The following is a 16,184-nucleotide window of genomic DNA, read 5'->3' on the forward strand; positions in this document are numbered from 1 at the left end:
ATATAAAGATTCAAAATGTAAGAACTTTAAAAGCTAAAATCCTACAGTAAGATTTTTTAATTAAAATAATTTATGACACATTGGCCAGGCATTGTGGTACATATCTGTAATCCCAATACTTGGGAAGCTGAGACAGAAGAATCACAGGTTCAAAGCCAGCCTCAGCAATTTAGTGAGATTTTGGTTCAAAATAAAAGGAGCTGGGAGTAAGACTTGGAGGTAGCATGTCCCTGGCTTCAATATTCAGTACCAAATAATGATTTATGCCACATTAGCATCTAAGTCATGTTTCTGTGACTATGTTTTTGCTATTGGCCTTCCTTTGTTACGTGTTTTAATTTAATTCCCTCATTTAATATATAGTACAGCCAATAATTTTGAAGAGGTTTAATATGATTTGAAAGTGCTTCTAGGGGAATTTTATTAAAAATACCGTTATGATTATCTCAGCTTGGGAAAAGAAGAAGTAAGGATTATGAGACTGTTGAAAATATATAGATGTTGAATGTTCCATATCAAGAAAAGGAAGTAGATAAGATCTTTTTATGACTTAGTGTTTCTATATTTTACTTGGCTGAGCATAATAAAGCAACTAAATTTGTAAGAAGTGGTGTCCCTTCTAGTGACTTTGTCCTAAGAGTAAATAAATTGATTATAACTGGGCTTCTGCTGGTGACACAGCAACCTTGTGAAAGTGAACCGGGCATGAGTAAGTACCATAAATTGGTCAGCAAACCCTAATTCATCAAAACAAGAACCAATGGCAGGGGGTTCACAAGCAGCCTTAGTCTTCCAAAGCAACTCACTCTGATAATATCTACCTTCAGAATGCCCATCCAGGAAGACGACCCCAAGCGTGAGAATGTCTTGGGATATTCTTCTGGGAGAAAGAATGTGGATTTATGCCACAGTCCTGAAGGTCCAAATCCCTGCAGCCAGCATCAGTGATTGATGAGGGCCTCAAGGTGGGCATCATGTGGTGGGAGCACAGGCGAGAGGCAAGAGAGGAAGACTGAGAATGAATTGAAAAAGCCAAACTCACTCCTGTGGTAATTAGTCTAGTCCCATAACACCTAATTCTCTTCTATGAGATGGGCATTGATCTCTTCCAAGAGTTGGCCTACTTACTTCCTCTACCATCTCAACTTTGCTACCCTGGAGCCCAAGCTCAAAGCTCATGAAACTCTAGAGACGAACCATGTCTAAACCACAGCAACATGAATTAAGGACCTCTTTTTAAATAGTGTGTTTTATGACTGCTTAAATTGGCTTTGCCTACATGAACAGATCAAGAAAAAAGTGAAATAAATAAACTTCCTACTACTCAAGGGGTTAAACTTTCCATGAATATGCCATTAGATATTTAACTCAATGTTTATCTTAGTTTTATTTGGAAGCAAATGACAACTCCTCTGCACTGGGGTACCAGAAATGGTGAATAAGACTCAACATACAGATGGGAACTAGTGCGCGCGCTAGTGTGTGTGTGTGTGTGTGTGTGTGTGTGTGTGTGTGTGTGTGTACTGGGGATGGAACCTAAGGGCTTTCTCCCTTTGGGCTACACTCCCAGACCTATTTTACATTTCATCTGGAAACAGAGTCTCACTATGCTGCTGAGAGCCTCACTAAGTAGCTGAGAGTGGCCTCAAACCTGTATGATCCTCCTGTTTCAGCCTCCCAAGTACTGGGACCACAAGCGTGTGCCACCACACCAAGCCAGGAGCTAGTTTTGAGAAAGTGACATACTTAAATACTTTCTGAACAAATAAAATAATAGAATCTCAAGGTTCAAATCTAGTTCTATAAGCTCACTTTTAGATAAAATATAAAATAAAGGTATGTAGCATGCTTTTTTTTTTGGTACTGGGGATTAAACCCAGAGGCATTATACTACTGAGCCACACATCCCCTTTAGTTTTTATTTTGAAACAGGATCTCTGTAAGTTGCTGAGGATTTCACTAAGCTGCTGAGGCTGGCCTTGAACCTGCAATTCTACTGTCTTGGCCTCCCAAATACTGGGATTACAGGCACATGCCATTGTGCCCAACTATATATGTAGCCTTTTAACTTCTCTCCCAAAATATTCATTACAAGCAGACAGATGATGTGGGTCCAAGCCAGAAGTAGCTAAGAGAATTAAAATCTAGAATATGAAGAATTTAACTGCGTGTGGTGGCGCACGCTTGTAATCCCCGTGCTTGTGAGGTGGGGACAGGAGGATCGCACAGGTTCGAAGCCAGCCGTGCTGGCTTAAGAGACCCTGTTTCCAAATTAAAACTATATTTTAAAAAAATAGGTATCTGGGAGTGTAGCTGGAGGTAGAAGGGTTCCCAGGAACCCCAGTACCACCAAAATAGAATATGAAGAACTTAGTTATGTCACCAAAAAATATACTTAAACTCGATTGGTCAGGACTTTCCAGAGAAGCACAGTAAATAAGATTTATATAGATAGATAGAGACTTATGAGAGACTGGCTCATGTAATTTTGGAGAATGAGAGTCCCATGATAGTCCAACATCAGGCCAGAGGCCCAGGAAAGCTGGTGATACAGCTCCAGTCCTGAGAAGGCCTAAAAACGGTAGCAGTGATGTCCAAGAGCAGAAGAATATGGATGTCCCTGCTCATGCAAATATATAGAGAGAGGGTGGGGTAAGGGGGGAATCACCTAACTAACCAATAAAGTGAAAGGATTCTTATGTTGATAAAAAACAAAACCAGGAGAAATGCAGTTCCAAGGCAAGTCTCAGCAACCCAGTGAGGCCCTCAGCAACCCAGCAAGACCCTGTTTCAAAATACAAACGACTGGGTGTGTAACTCAGAGGTAAAATGGCCCCTAGGTTCACTCTCCAGTACCAAAAAAAAAAAAAAAAGAAACTATGTATTTTTATTTTAAACTTTATCTAAAAGATAGGATATAAAATTATTTTACAGATTTGAACCTTGAGATTATGTTATCTTACTTGTTCTTGTATTTTGTCAATATGACACTTTTAACTTTATTGGTTAGTTTAAATTGTTTACATATATCATGTTGTTCTAGGTCTCATTTCAACTATCCTATTTCCAGTTCTGTTGACCATTCTTTTTCTTTATTTGTTTTTTACTACTCCTATATGAATTCAATTTTCTTATTCTATTTTAAAAGATCTATATACTATTTTATCCTTATAGTGGATAGCTCAGCTTTAAAAGATTCATCCTTATGCTGACTTTTTCTTATAAAATTTTAAAGTTTATCAATATCTAAATCTTTTCTCCACCACAAAACCAAAGTGTATACCTTATCACATTCTCATGTCCCTATGGTCTTGTATACCTCCACCCCACGATGCTATCATTCACACCAATGCTACTCAAAATGTGCCGCATCAACTGGCACTTATCCACAAACAATTTGATAACAGTTTATGGCCCCCCAAAATAGGCACCCTGGGCCAGAGCAGAAATCGATTGTGTCATTAGCACAAAGTTAGTTCAGCTTGCTTTTTTCCCTAGTAAGACGTTCTCAGTAAAAGAAGTATCACATTGACTTACACTCTTATATAATCTCCTTTTCTCATACAGATGGGTGACAAATGATACATGGACCATTTTTTTAGTAATATCAGTACAGACTAGAGTTTTAGTTCTGGGTTATCAGAACTTATTATGTTTCATTGCTTAGGTCAACAATGAACTTTGCTAAGGTGTGTGTGTGTGTGTGTGTGTGTGTGTGTGTGTGTGTGTGTGTTGTTGTTGTTGTTGTTGTTGTTTTGTTTTGTTTTATTTTTTTTTGTTATTTTTGCAGTACTGGGGATGGAACCCAGGGGAATTCTACCTCCGAGCTACACCCCCAGCCCTATTTTTATTCTTTATTTTGAAACAGGGTTTCATCGAGTTGCAAAGAACCTCACTAAGTAGCTTAGGCTGAATGCAAACCACGACCCTCCGGTCTCAATCTCCCAAATGCTGAGATTACAAGCATGCACCACCACTTCCCGCTGTGCTAAATTATTCACCCCATGACACAAATTTCATTGTTTCTTCCTGGGTTTATTTCTTTTGATGCCTGAGTATTTTCTTCAAAAGTGTTGTTAAAGACTGTTGTGTGGCAAATTGACTCTAGCCTTATATGCTTGTCCCTATTTTTTCATGTTTAAGTAATCTTAATCTAAAAATTCTAAATTCGGTACTCATTTCTTTCAAACTTTAAAAAAATACTACTCTAGTCTTTGCTTGCAACCATTGCAATTACTCAGAAAATTTAATCAGACTTATATTTCTTTGTAGGTGAGGTCACTTGCATTTACTTTCTGGATGCTTTCAGTATTTGCTTTTTGACTTTGATCCTCTTAAAAGTTACTTTAATATGTCTAAGTGGTAGATTTCTATCATCTAGTCTTTTATTTGTATCCTTCCAAACCAAAGTCTAACATTTTTAATTCTAGAAGCTTTTCATTTACTATTTTTCAAACATTTTACTCCATTTATTTTCACTGATTCCTATAATATTGATATTAAAATTTCTTTTCCCCTTACAGCCCTTAACCTTTTTATTTTTCATCTTTTTTTCTCTCTTACTAATTTCCTTGAAGTATTTTACAACTGAATCCTCCAGCTCACTATTTTGTTCTTTAACTACTTTGAAATTAACTATTAAACCCATCCACTGAACTCTTTACTTCAACAATGCTATAGTTTATATCCAAGAAGCCCAAATGGCACTTTTTAGAAGCATCCTATTTCATGTTCGTCATTCATTTTCTTATCTCTCTGAGGATATCTACCTTATATGTTTTAAATTCTGTGTCTTCTAGGTCTATTCACTATGATTACTTCTAGGATGGTTTTTTGTTGTCTTACCCTCAAGGTGCTTGTGGGTATCATAATGTGAGTGTGTGAGATCCTATTGTCATAGTGAAATAACCTACCTTGGCAAATAACAGATTCTTGGAGAGAAGAGTGGAGTCTAGGCTCTAACGTGCAATAGTCTAGACAGTAAACATATTGTGTCAGAGTGTGAAGACCATCTGACTTTGCACTCTGGGCTTAGCTACTCACATGCCCCCATGCAAGTAGGTAGGAGAAACTATTCAGTAACCTAGCTGTGCTCAAGTCCAGATAAATACTAAAAGGCTAATTTAGTCAGCTAAGAACCTGCCATCTCTGCCAATTCATGCCCTAGTGCTCATTGAACCGCTCTTAAAAGACCCGATGTGCGAAGATTACTTCCTCCTCCTCGGCATCTGCGTGAAGATTTCCCACTCAGGAAATTGGCTAAAGCCTAAAGTAGGCAGAGTCCTGAGGGGAAGTGTTGCCTCTGGCCAAAGTACTCCCCCACTCTTAGATATTCTTTCATAACTATTATTCTTTTGGTAATAATTCTTTTAACTTTCCACATGAATTGCTCCGGTGATGTAAGATCAGGACTGTGGGAGAAACTGAGTCCGTGGAAAATTTTCTAGTAATTTGTCTAAGCCTCTAAACATCCTTGGCTTTGCTCAAATGGTAATAAAATCTAGTCAGAATTCAGATACTGTGGAAGCATTCCTGCTACTGCAATTACAAATGCAGAATTCCTCCCTATCTTTGGCCTTTATTCTAATCATTACAATAGAGCCAAGGGCTAGAAGGAATCTTAACCTTTGCACCTAGTGATAGCGCTGCCTGGAGATAGGGTGACACCACCTGGTTAAAATAGTTACGACAGAACAAAAGACATATAATAAAAACTTCATGTTGTTTTTTGGGCCCTGTCTACTAAAATATATCTTAAGTGTTTAATAGGGTGAAGCGTTCAGACAGCAGATGGTATTGCAGACAAAATCCAGTAGACATCCATCAAAATCCTCTAAATCATCATAAATGTACACGGATTTCCCTACGCCAACTACACGTATGAAAGCTGGAAACTCAGACTTCGTCCCCCATTCAGCTCAAAGGAGGTTGCCAGATAGAGAAGGACATTGGACTAAGCCCTAGGAATAAAAGTTCCGAAAGGGTTAAAGAAAACTCTTAAAAACTGGATTCTTCAAGTGATTTTGGGTGTGACTTTTGTTCTTCTGGAATTTGCCCACTAAAAGCCTCTGCAGCTGCAAGGCCAAAGGGGCTGACTCAAAACACAAGACCCACCTGCAGGACCCTGGAACTGATTTCAATCACAAAGACCTGTGATGTCACAGGCCTTACTTTTGTCTTGTTCAGGGTTGGTGATTTACATGTATATCTCACTATTGTATTTTGGGTGTTTGCACTTTTCTACTAGGGAATCATGGGGAAATAGGGAAATATAAAAAATCTTGTGTCTAGAATAAAGTGGTCGATTGAACAAGAAGCATGGATCCATGTCAGATTCTCGGAAAAGAATTTCCACATTTAGCGCCGTGAATAGGAACTTAAAGGAGTTTATTTCATAAAAGGGAAAGAATCGCTGCAGATAAGTGGCTGTAGAACTACAATCTAAACCTTTGTCCACCTTTCTGAGATAATTCGGTCGCGAACGGACTCAGCGACCATCCCGATTGAGCCAGTCTGTCGCACCGATGCTTCATTACAGGTAGCCGAAGCAGCAGCTTTGATCATAACTTCCTCAACATGAAGAATTCTAGTATCACTGTGCCTCATTTTTCTCAAATATCTCCACGGAAATAATTTGCACTTACAGCTGAATCGGTAATAAAACTCTCTTACAAGTGTACATTCTCACAATAAATACAGGTAAGAAACCTCATTTTTAATTTTTTTTTTTTTTTTTTTTTTGGTGGTACTGGGGTTCCTGGAAGCCCTTCTACCTCCGGGCTACACTCCCAGACCTATTTTTTTTTATATTTTATTTGGAAACAGGGTCTCTTAAGCCAGCGGGGCTGGCTTCGAACCTGCGTGATCCTCCTGTCTCCGCCTCCCAAGCGCGGGGGGGGGGGGGGGGTGTTATTTATAAGCGTGCGCCACCACGCCCAGCTCGTTTTTAAGTTTTTAACCTTGAAATTGATGTGCAGAAAGAGTTAACCTAGAGGGACTGCAAATAGTATTACAAAGGCTTGCTTAAAGATTGTCCCCGGGGCTGGTGTCTGAGAAATGGACAGATCAGCATTTCCCAACACTGATGGAAAATGAGGAGAGTGACTTGGTGGACCTGAACTGTTTGTATTGACAATGTACTTTATACTTATGTGAGTCGTCGTTCCATTGCCACCACAAATAGCTGAGATAGCAACTTCATTTCAGCTCATAGTTTTAGAGGTTTCTGTCCATGATCAGTTGGCCCCATGGGCACGAGTCTGTGACAAAGCAAAATCACTCACCTCGTGGCCAGGAAGTAAAGATTACAAAACTGTGGTATATGCATGCAATGGAATTTTACTAAACCCTAAAGAAAAACAAAACTATGTCATCTGTAGGAAAATGGATGGAGCTAGAGAATGATGCTCAGATTAGTCACAGAAAGTGAAGGGTTGTATATTTTCTCAAATATGTAGAAGCTAGAGAGAAATCAGGAACCAAAAGGGACTTCAGATAAATGAGGAAGTATACTGATAGAATAGCAAAAGGGGATTTGGAGAGACAGGAGATTTGATGAAGAAAACAGTTCAAATCATGCTAAGTATATATATTAAGTTTTCAATACCAATCTCAGTAAGATCTCAGTAATATGGAGGGAGGGGGAACGGGATCCAGAGGGGAACACACCAGGTGTTAGATGCATAACATTTCTATCATTGTAAGCCTCATGAAAATATATCATTATAATGCACCAATCAAAACACAGTTTAAAAAATAAAGAGAGGAAGAGACCAGAGTCCCACCATTTCCTTAGAGGGCAGGCACCAGTCACCTAAAGACCTCCCACTAGGCCCCACCTCTTAAGGTTTTAATAATCTCCCAATAGTGCCTCTCTGGAGAACAAAACAGTCTTTAACACATGTACTCCTGGGGAACATTTAAAATACAAATTAAATTATAGCAACACTGAACACTTGATTTCCTCTGAGAATCTGGAATTTCACTAACTATAACCAGTCCAAGAGATACTAGATACTTACAAACTTTGATAAAAAAAAACCCTAGACTTGATTTTTTTTCTGACTTGTAGGAAGGAAGCTGCATGGGTGTGCTCGACTCAGGGATCACGTAACATGGCTGCTCCTTCCACAGGTTTTCCTAAGGAAATCCAGGAGCTGAAGCAGGAAGATTAACTGGACTGCTTTGTAGAAAACAAACTTCAAGAGTTGAGGGAATGTGATGGCGCTGCTCACTTGCTTTTGTGATACCATTTTACAGTTTCTCCTGGGGCTGCTAAATGTCTGACCTCAAGATTCTATGGAGGTGGCTTGGCTCGATTTGTTATACATATACCATGAGTGGAAGTAACCGGCAGCCTGGTGGGGGAGGGCTGTAAGGAGTGGCGTTTGTGGAGCTGCTCTTGTGAATGAGGATAAAGCAGACAGAAAGACAAAGGCCTTTGATGTGAAAGTACCCCTACGAAAAAGAGAAAGAGGAATCTATCTCAAAAGATGGGCAAATCTAAGATCTCTGAAAACACGAGCAAACAAGCAAAAAACATACTTTCCAAATCCCCAGTACTACAAAAAAAAAAAACCCTCAAACAAATAAATTTTCTGATATAGAGATGAAAAAATTTTCAGAAGAAGAATTCAGAATTCTTATTTTTAATATGTACACAAAGATCTAAAAAGTTATCTAAAAAATGAAATCAGAGGGAGTATACAGGATGTGAAATAACATACTATTAAAGAATTCAAAACTCTGGAAAAGAACCAAACCGAAATTCTGAATGAAATGAAAGGCACAGTAAGTCAAATAAAAAGTTTAACAGGAAGTATCACCCCATGAAAACTAGACTAGGCTATGTGGAAAATAGACACTCAGGCTTGGAAGACAGGATATATGAACCTGAACACTTAGTAATAAAGAAAATACCATAAGAGACCATGATCAGAACATACAGAAAACCTGTGAAAACATTAATAGATCAAACCTAAGGGTAATTGGTATTAAGGCCAAGAAGCAAAAACCAAGTGCATAGATAAACTCTTCAGAGAAAGACTATTACCGAATATTCCAGTACCATACACAAATTTCCCAGTACTACACATGAAAAAAGAAGAAATACAAATGACCAACACACACATGGGAAAATGTTCACCATCTTTAGCAATCAAGAAAATGCAAATTAATACTACACTGAGATTCTATCTCTGAATAGAATGGCACTTATCAAGAATATGAACAATAATAAATGCTGGTGAGGATGTGTGGGGAAAGGAACACTTATATACTGTTGGTGGTATTACATATTAGTACAAACACTAGAAATCTCTGTATGGAGACTTTTCCAAAGACTAGGAATGGAACCACCATATGACCCAGCTATAGCACTCCCTGGCATCTTTCCATAACAAAGTCAGAATATTATAGTGATACATGCATAACCAGGTTTATAGCTGCACATTTTTACAATATCCAAATTCTTGAACTAACCTTGGTGTCTATCAAAGGATGAGTGGATAAAGAAAATGTGGGGTATACAATAGAGTTTTATTTGGCCTTTCGAGAAAAAAATTATGAAACTTGTAGAAAAATAGATGAAACCTGAGAACATCATGATAAGCATTTGACTGTCTTGATCAAATTCTTACTGCTAAAGTCAGGCGTGGTAGAGCATGCTTGTAATCCCAGCATTTGGGAGGCTGAGACAGGAGGATCGCAGTTTTCGGACAGCCTCAGCTACTTAGTAAGGCCCTCTGCAACTCAGTGAGACCCTATTTCGAAATAAAGAATAAAAATTAGGGCTCAGAGGTAGAATTCCCCTGGGTTTCATCCCCAAAACTGCAAAAATACAAAACAAAAATCAGAACAACTAAGTAAACAACTTATATATTTGCTCATAGTTTTTGGAGATTTCAGGTTCAGTCCATTCAAGTTAGGGTCTGGGGATCTCAGGGCCTGGTGGCAGGAAGCACAGCAATGGAGAGAACAAGGCTGTGCTCTCATATTATGGAGGCTGGAATCATGAAAGCAAACAAGGGGCTTAAGACAAAAGCACAGTCACTCAGACCTCACCCCCAAGGACCCACCTTCTCCAGCCACACTCCTTCTGCCCAGGCTACCACCTAGTAAATCAATTACAGTGGATTTATATACTGATGGGATTACAACCTCTTGACTTAATAATATGAATTCTGAACATTAATGCATGAGCTCTCCAGGGGACTTTCAATTTATAATCATAACTGTGATATCAGAAAAATCTAGGACCATCTCTTTTCTCTCATGTGTTGAAGATAATGAGAAAGGACAGAAAATGGACCTGATGAAAATGGGAGAGGAATCAGGGGAGAGAGGAGAGGGAAAGGAGATTGGAGAAGGAAAGGGACATGTGTGAGTGTGCTACTATGAATCTCACTATCATGTATGAGGGTTTATGGGGAAGGAAATAGATCAAATAATGTTTTGTACTTATATGACTATCACTCTGAATCTCAATGTCATGTATGTTTAGAATGCGCCAATAAATATTAATTTTAAAAAAGCCTAGACTATGGGACTCAGGTGAGCTTTCCTGGCAGATATTTCTCCCATTACAACTTGTTCCTGGAAGAATCGAGTGCACCCTGTGCACAGTTTCTCTGGAAGATTGTGTCTGGCTTCATCCAATCTCACCTTGAGTACTTTTTCCCTTGGTCAGTTTTCCTTTGTATCTCTTTGCTATTCTAAATTATAGCCATGAACACAACTATAATGCTGAACCTTGTGAATCCTCCTAGTATATCACCTTTGGGAGCTATTACTGGGGACACCTAAAACACTCTACTTGTAAATGAGTTAAAATTGAAACGCATGTCAACATATATTGCCTGTGGAATGTTGCCTAATTTTTTTCAGGGTGTCAGAGAGCATATCACTCATATCCAATAAAGTAATGAGATATAAATTAGAGGTGCACTGCAATGTATTGCCCACTAAAATAAACTTGCCTAACTAGTCATAAAAATTGAAATGTTAATGAATTAGTAAGAACATAAGAATCCATGCTTAAAAATACCTGAGTTTTTTTTTACCAATATAAAAAACAAAAATTGAATATGGCAAAGAATGTTCCTTTGGGAGGCTGAGACAGGGGAATAGTGGACAGCCTCAGCTACTTAGTGAGGTCCTCCTCAACTTAGTGACACCTTGTTTCAAAATAAAAAAAAAATAGGACTGGGAGTGTAACTCAGAAGTAGAATGCCCCAGGTTTCCATCCCCAGTGCCATACAAAAATTTCAAAATATTTTAATATCACTAATAAGGAAAAGTCAAATACATAATTACTAATAAGAAAAATTAAGATTGCCTAAAGCAACTGGTTTTCTACTAATAAAAAAAAAAAAACCTTGAGGGAAGTGAATCTTTACTCCTCCTCCAAACCCCAAATCATTCTAAGAACTCAACCTCCTACACATGAGTGGTGTCTGTTATTTAATCTCCAGATCTCTTTAGAGAAATCTGTTGGTATGGTAGACACATTAAAGAAAAGCTCAAAAAGCTTTTTTTGAGAGAAAAAAAAAAGTCTGGTTGTAGAGGTATTCTCTAGAGGTATATGAGATATAAATAAAATTCAATTATTTGATATGCTTCCAAAGATCGTGGGAGATATATTTCTGTTGTTTCTTGAGTGATGGTAAAATAATCTCAAGAGTAGTAACTATGCCCTAATGAATAAATAGAAAAGTCATATGCCACTCTAAATATGCGTGACACAAATTTGTGTCAGCGCATTAGGTAGAATATAAAATTTTAAGTAAAATGCTGCATAGAAAACTTGAGAAAATGTAAAGGCATTTTAAATTTAAATCATTTATTCAGTCAGTAGTTATTACAATTCATGCAATTTAAGTTATATATAGAAGGTTCTTCAATGTCACTCTCATATAATGCTTCTTCCTTCTTCCTTTTCCCCATTTTCTTTCTACGGAAGTTTGAGGTACCAATTTGAATGTGACTAGGTCTTCCCCGTACTTAAAATTCTGAACTTAACCATAGTTAAAAGTGGGTGCTGGGGAGCATCCAGATCATTTTCTGATAGAGCACACACTCAATAAATGTTCATTACTGTTGTTTAAAGAAGGAGGAAAAAGTGATGGTAGGAAAAAGTCATATGTAGATCAAACATCATGACCTATCTATCACCTCTCACACATCTAGAAATAAGTTTTCCTAGTGTCTTTGCCCTTACTTCTGTCTGGGCATTCCAAGCATGTAGGCTGAGAGTTCAACTGTGTGTATGCTATGCTTGCTGCCTCTCTGATGCCCATGATTCTGCCTGCCTCGCTAGGCCTACAGTGTTTATCTTCTTACTGTTCTAGACTGATTCCCTAAATTTGATGCCTATGGGACTTTGGGACATAAAATGGGGTCATTCTGGACCCCCTGGTTACAGAGGAAGGGACAACTGAGATGATCCTGTCCTAACTGGTAAGACCTCATCATTGTTCTATCTTCCTCCTCCTTTTAATAGCTGAACCTGACAGAGTATAATTGCAGCCCTTAAATCAGATTAATTTAAGTAATAAAACTCTGACTCTGTGAACAATGTGTATGTAATATCTGTGCAAGTCATAACAACTTTTTTAAATGTGTTAACTTGCTGGGCGTGGTAGCGCACGCTTGTAATCCCCGCGCTTGGGAGGCTGAGACAGGAGGATCGCACGGGTTCGAAGCCAGCCTCAGCTACTTAGTGAGGCTTTCAACAACTTAGTGAGACCCTGTTTCCAAATAAAATAGAAAAAAGGTCTGGGAGTATAGCCTGGAGGTAGAAAGCCTCTGGGTTCCACCCTCAGTACCACAAAAATAAAATAAAATAAAATGTGTTAACTTTGTAGTGAACTACCTCCTTAATTCTCAAAATAGAAGGAACTTTTTTTTCCTCAGGAGAACCATAAACCTACCCTAAATGGTAATGGAAGAAGTCATGTGACTATCTTGGGAAAACATTCCAGGGAAGACTGTCTACTTTGTTCAAAAAAAAAAAGGAAGCTGGGTATGGCCAGAAAGAAGTGAACATGAGGAAGAATAATAATAAGTAAAGTCAGAGAAGTAAGAGTAGGGTCAGAAGAAAAATCAGGTAGTCAATAAAGCTAGTGCAAAAACCTTGGCATTTCTCTGAGTGAAACAGAAAAATGTCAGAGCTTTGTTTGTTTGTGGTACTGGAGATTGAACCCAGGGGCATTCTGACTCAAATATATATTCAAATCTTATTTTACTTTTTTTTTGAAACAAGGTCTAACTAGTCTGCTGAAGATGTCCCTGAACCTGAGATTCTCTTGACTCTGCTTCCCAGTACTGGGATTACATGTGTGTACCACCACGACCAGTATAGAGGTTTTAGTTTACATTTTAAAGTGATCATAGTTAGCTGGGCGTGGTGGCACACGCTTGTAATCCCCGAGCTTGGGAGGCTGAGACAGGAGGATCACGCAGGTTCAAAGCCAGCCTCAGCTGGCTTAAGAGACCCTGTTTTCAAATAAAATATAAAATAGGTCTGGGAGTGTAGCCTGGACGTAGAAGGCCCCTGGATTCCATCCCCAGTACCACAAAAAAAAAAATAAAAATAAAAATAAAAAATAAAGTGATCATAGTTGCTGCTGCATTGGGGGAAAAAAAGAAAAGATGGGTGATCAGTCTGAAAGCTATTGCAATAATGTAGGTGAGAGAAAATAGGGGCTTAGGTCAGGTTGGTAGTAGTGGATTGCTAAGAAGGACCAAATTTACTGAAGGTAAAACCAGTATGATTTGCTAACAGATTGACTGTTGGGTGTAAGAGAAAAACAAGAATGTTCCTAAGTATGACTGAATCACGTGGAAGAAGAGCAGACCAGGAGAGAATGAGAGCATACTGGGGATTGTGTTTTGGATATTAAGTTGGAGATGTGAATTTGACAGCATGGTTTCCTAATGGATCCCCTTGGAATAAACCCTATTCTGAATCTTATCCCAGTTCCTGATCTAGAAAGCTAAGTCCTGACTCCCAGTCTACAGCTATTGCCTGAGTTTCTACTTTATACAAATAGACAACTAGGAACCACAGTTCTGCCAACAACCAGTTTCAGGTTGTTCCAAGAGTCCCATTGCAACATTCTATCCACCAGACTTAAGTCCCTTCAATGCTGATTTTGATTTAACTTCCCTGGACTTTGGCAATTCCTTGTAGTGTGTATGATTTGCACTGTGACTTTCCCACGGGGTTAGTTCCCTTAAACAGATTCCTCCCAGTTTTAGTCCCCCATGCTTGATAGTAAGTCTTACTATTATGCATGTCTCATCTTTGACCTTCTGCTTGCACTGGAAAGTATGGAAGAATTTGATCAAATGTGTTCAGGGCAAACACAGCATATATTGACTCGATATCAGATGTTTTATATACCTTGTTTACATAGATGATTTAAAAGAATGGAGTGAAAGAGAAAAAAGTTGATGAAATAGTCAAGTGGCTTTCCTGGTCATATTTATTTTCAGTGAATTATCTGTTTGACTTCCCAATCTTACTATTGCAATTTAGGTAGCAAAGATGGCTGTCCTAGATTGCAAAAACTGTCCTGTCAAATGATTTCAGAATGATTTTTCCTGCCAAATTAAATCCAAAATGATTTAGGTCTCAAGCCCATGAAAGATTACAAAATGAGTACCATGATGTCAACCCCTGAACATTTCCAAATCCCCTTTAAGAAGTGCCAAACGACCTTTATGCTCTGGTTTATTTACAATCCTGGGGATCCAATATTTGCAAATAAGATGAGACATGTGAAATTTTTTTTCTGTACTGGGGATGGAATTCCCAGTGGGATTCTACCTTTGAGCTATACTCCTCTCCTACTTTTATTTTTTACTTTGAAAAATGGTGTCACTAAGTTCCTAAGAGATTTGCTAAGTTGCTAAGTCTGGCCTTGAATCTGTGATCCTCCTGTCTCAGCCTCACAAGTACCAAGATTACAGATATACACCACCATGCCTCTACATGAAAAGCATTTTGTGGCATATTAGATACACATTAATATATGAAGCCCAGGTTTCTGTATGTATACAATAAAGTGCTTTATAATAGGGAGTGAGCAAGAAAATAAAGGGGCACCTCAGAACCTAATGCAAGGATTAAAAATTAGCTAGGAGCAAGCTGCTATATGGTCAACCCCAAAGTCATCAGTTCTGTTTACTAATTTTTGTGTCATATTTATTGAAGAACTGCCCTGTTTAGCCTGCCATGGTGGTGCACACCTGTAATTCCAGTTCTTGAGAGGCTGAGACAGGAGGATCACAGCCTCAGGGCAGCCTCAGCAAGTTAGCAGACTCTAAGCAACACAGTGAGACCCTGTTTCAAATTAAAAAAAAAAAAAAAATTTTTTTTAAAGGGCTGAGGATGTAGCTTGGAGGCAGAATGCCCCTGGTTCTATCCTCAGTACAATCATCATCATCATCATCATCATCATCATCATCATCATCATCAATCTTTGGTTTTTACATAGGAATATCTTTCAGTTACTCATTTCATCAAACTGAAACCTCTCTCACCATCTCATTCCACCACTGATCAGTCTGAATTGTTTTGAGAGGAAACTTTTGAAATGAGATGTTGTTATGGTACTGCCATGAAACAATTCTGTAACATCTGTGCCAAGCTATTTGGCTCTTCTTTTGTAAGAAATCTGTAGAGCGTAATGATATTTCCTGCAGCGCTAGAGAAATGCGGAGATATGAACACCCCCTTTCCTGAAAGCGAGGTGTGATTTCAACCACATTTTTCACCAGCTCTTTTCTTTTGTCCAAACCTGTTTTGCTTAGTGGTGTGAACGTGTGCTACCTGTCAGCCACCCGAGAGAGGTGGGGCGAGGGAGGCAGAGGGAGAAATCGTAACGATAAAATGGGCTGTAATACACCTGAGCTTCACATCTTCTCCTGAGACTCAAGGACCACGTCGCCATAGGTCTTTCACCTCTGGAAGCCGTTAAACACACTCCCACGGTTAAGTACTAGTCCAAGACACAGTCGTTAAAACCGGTGTTGAGCTTTTCCAGAGGGTCACACCTGGGACGCCTGCAGTTTGGACCCAAGAGCTCGGAGCCTGCGAAGGAGACCGGGGGGACTACAATTCCCAGCAACCACCGCGGCAGCCATTCTCACGCACGCGCAGTCCGGACCCCGGACGAGCA

Source organism: Muscardinus avellanarius (genome assembly GCF_963383645.1).
Source record: "Muscardinus avellanarius genome assembly, chromosome: 5".
Classification (NCBI taxonomy): Eukaryota; Metazoa; Chordata; class Mammalia; order Rodentia; family Gliridae; genus Muscardinus; species Muscardinus avellanarius.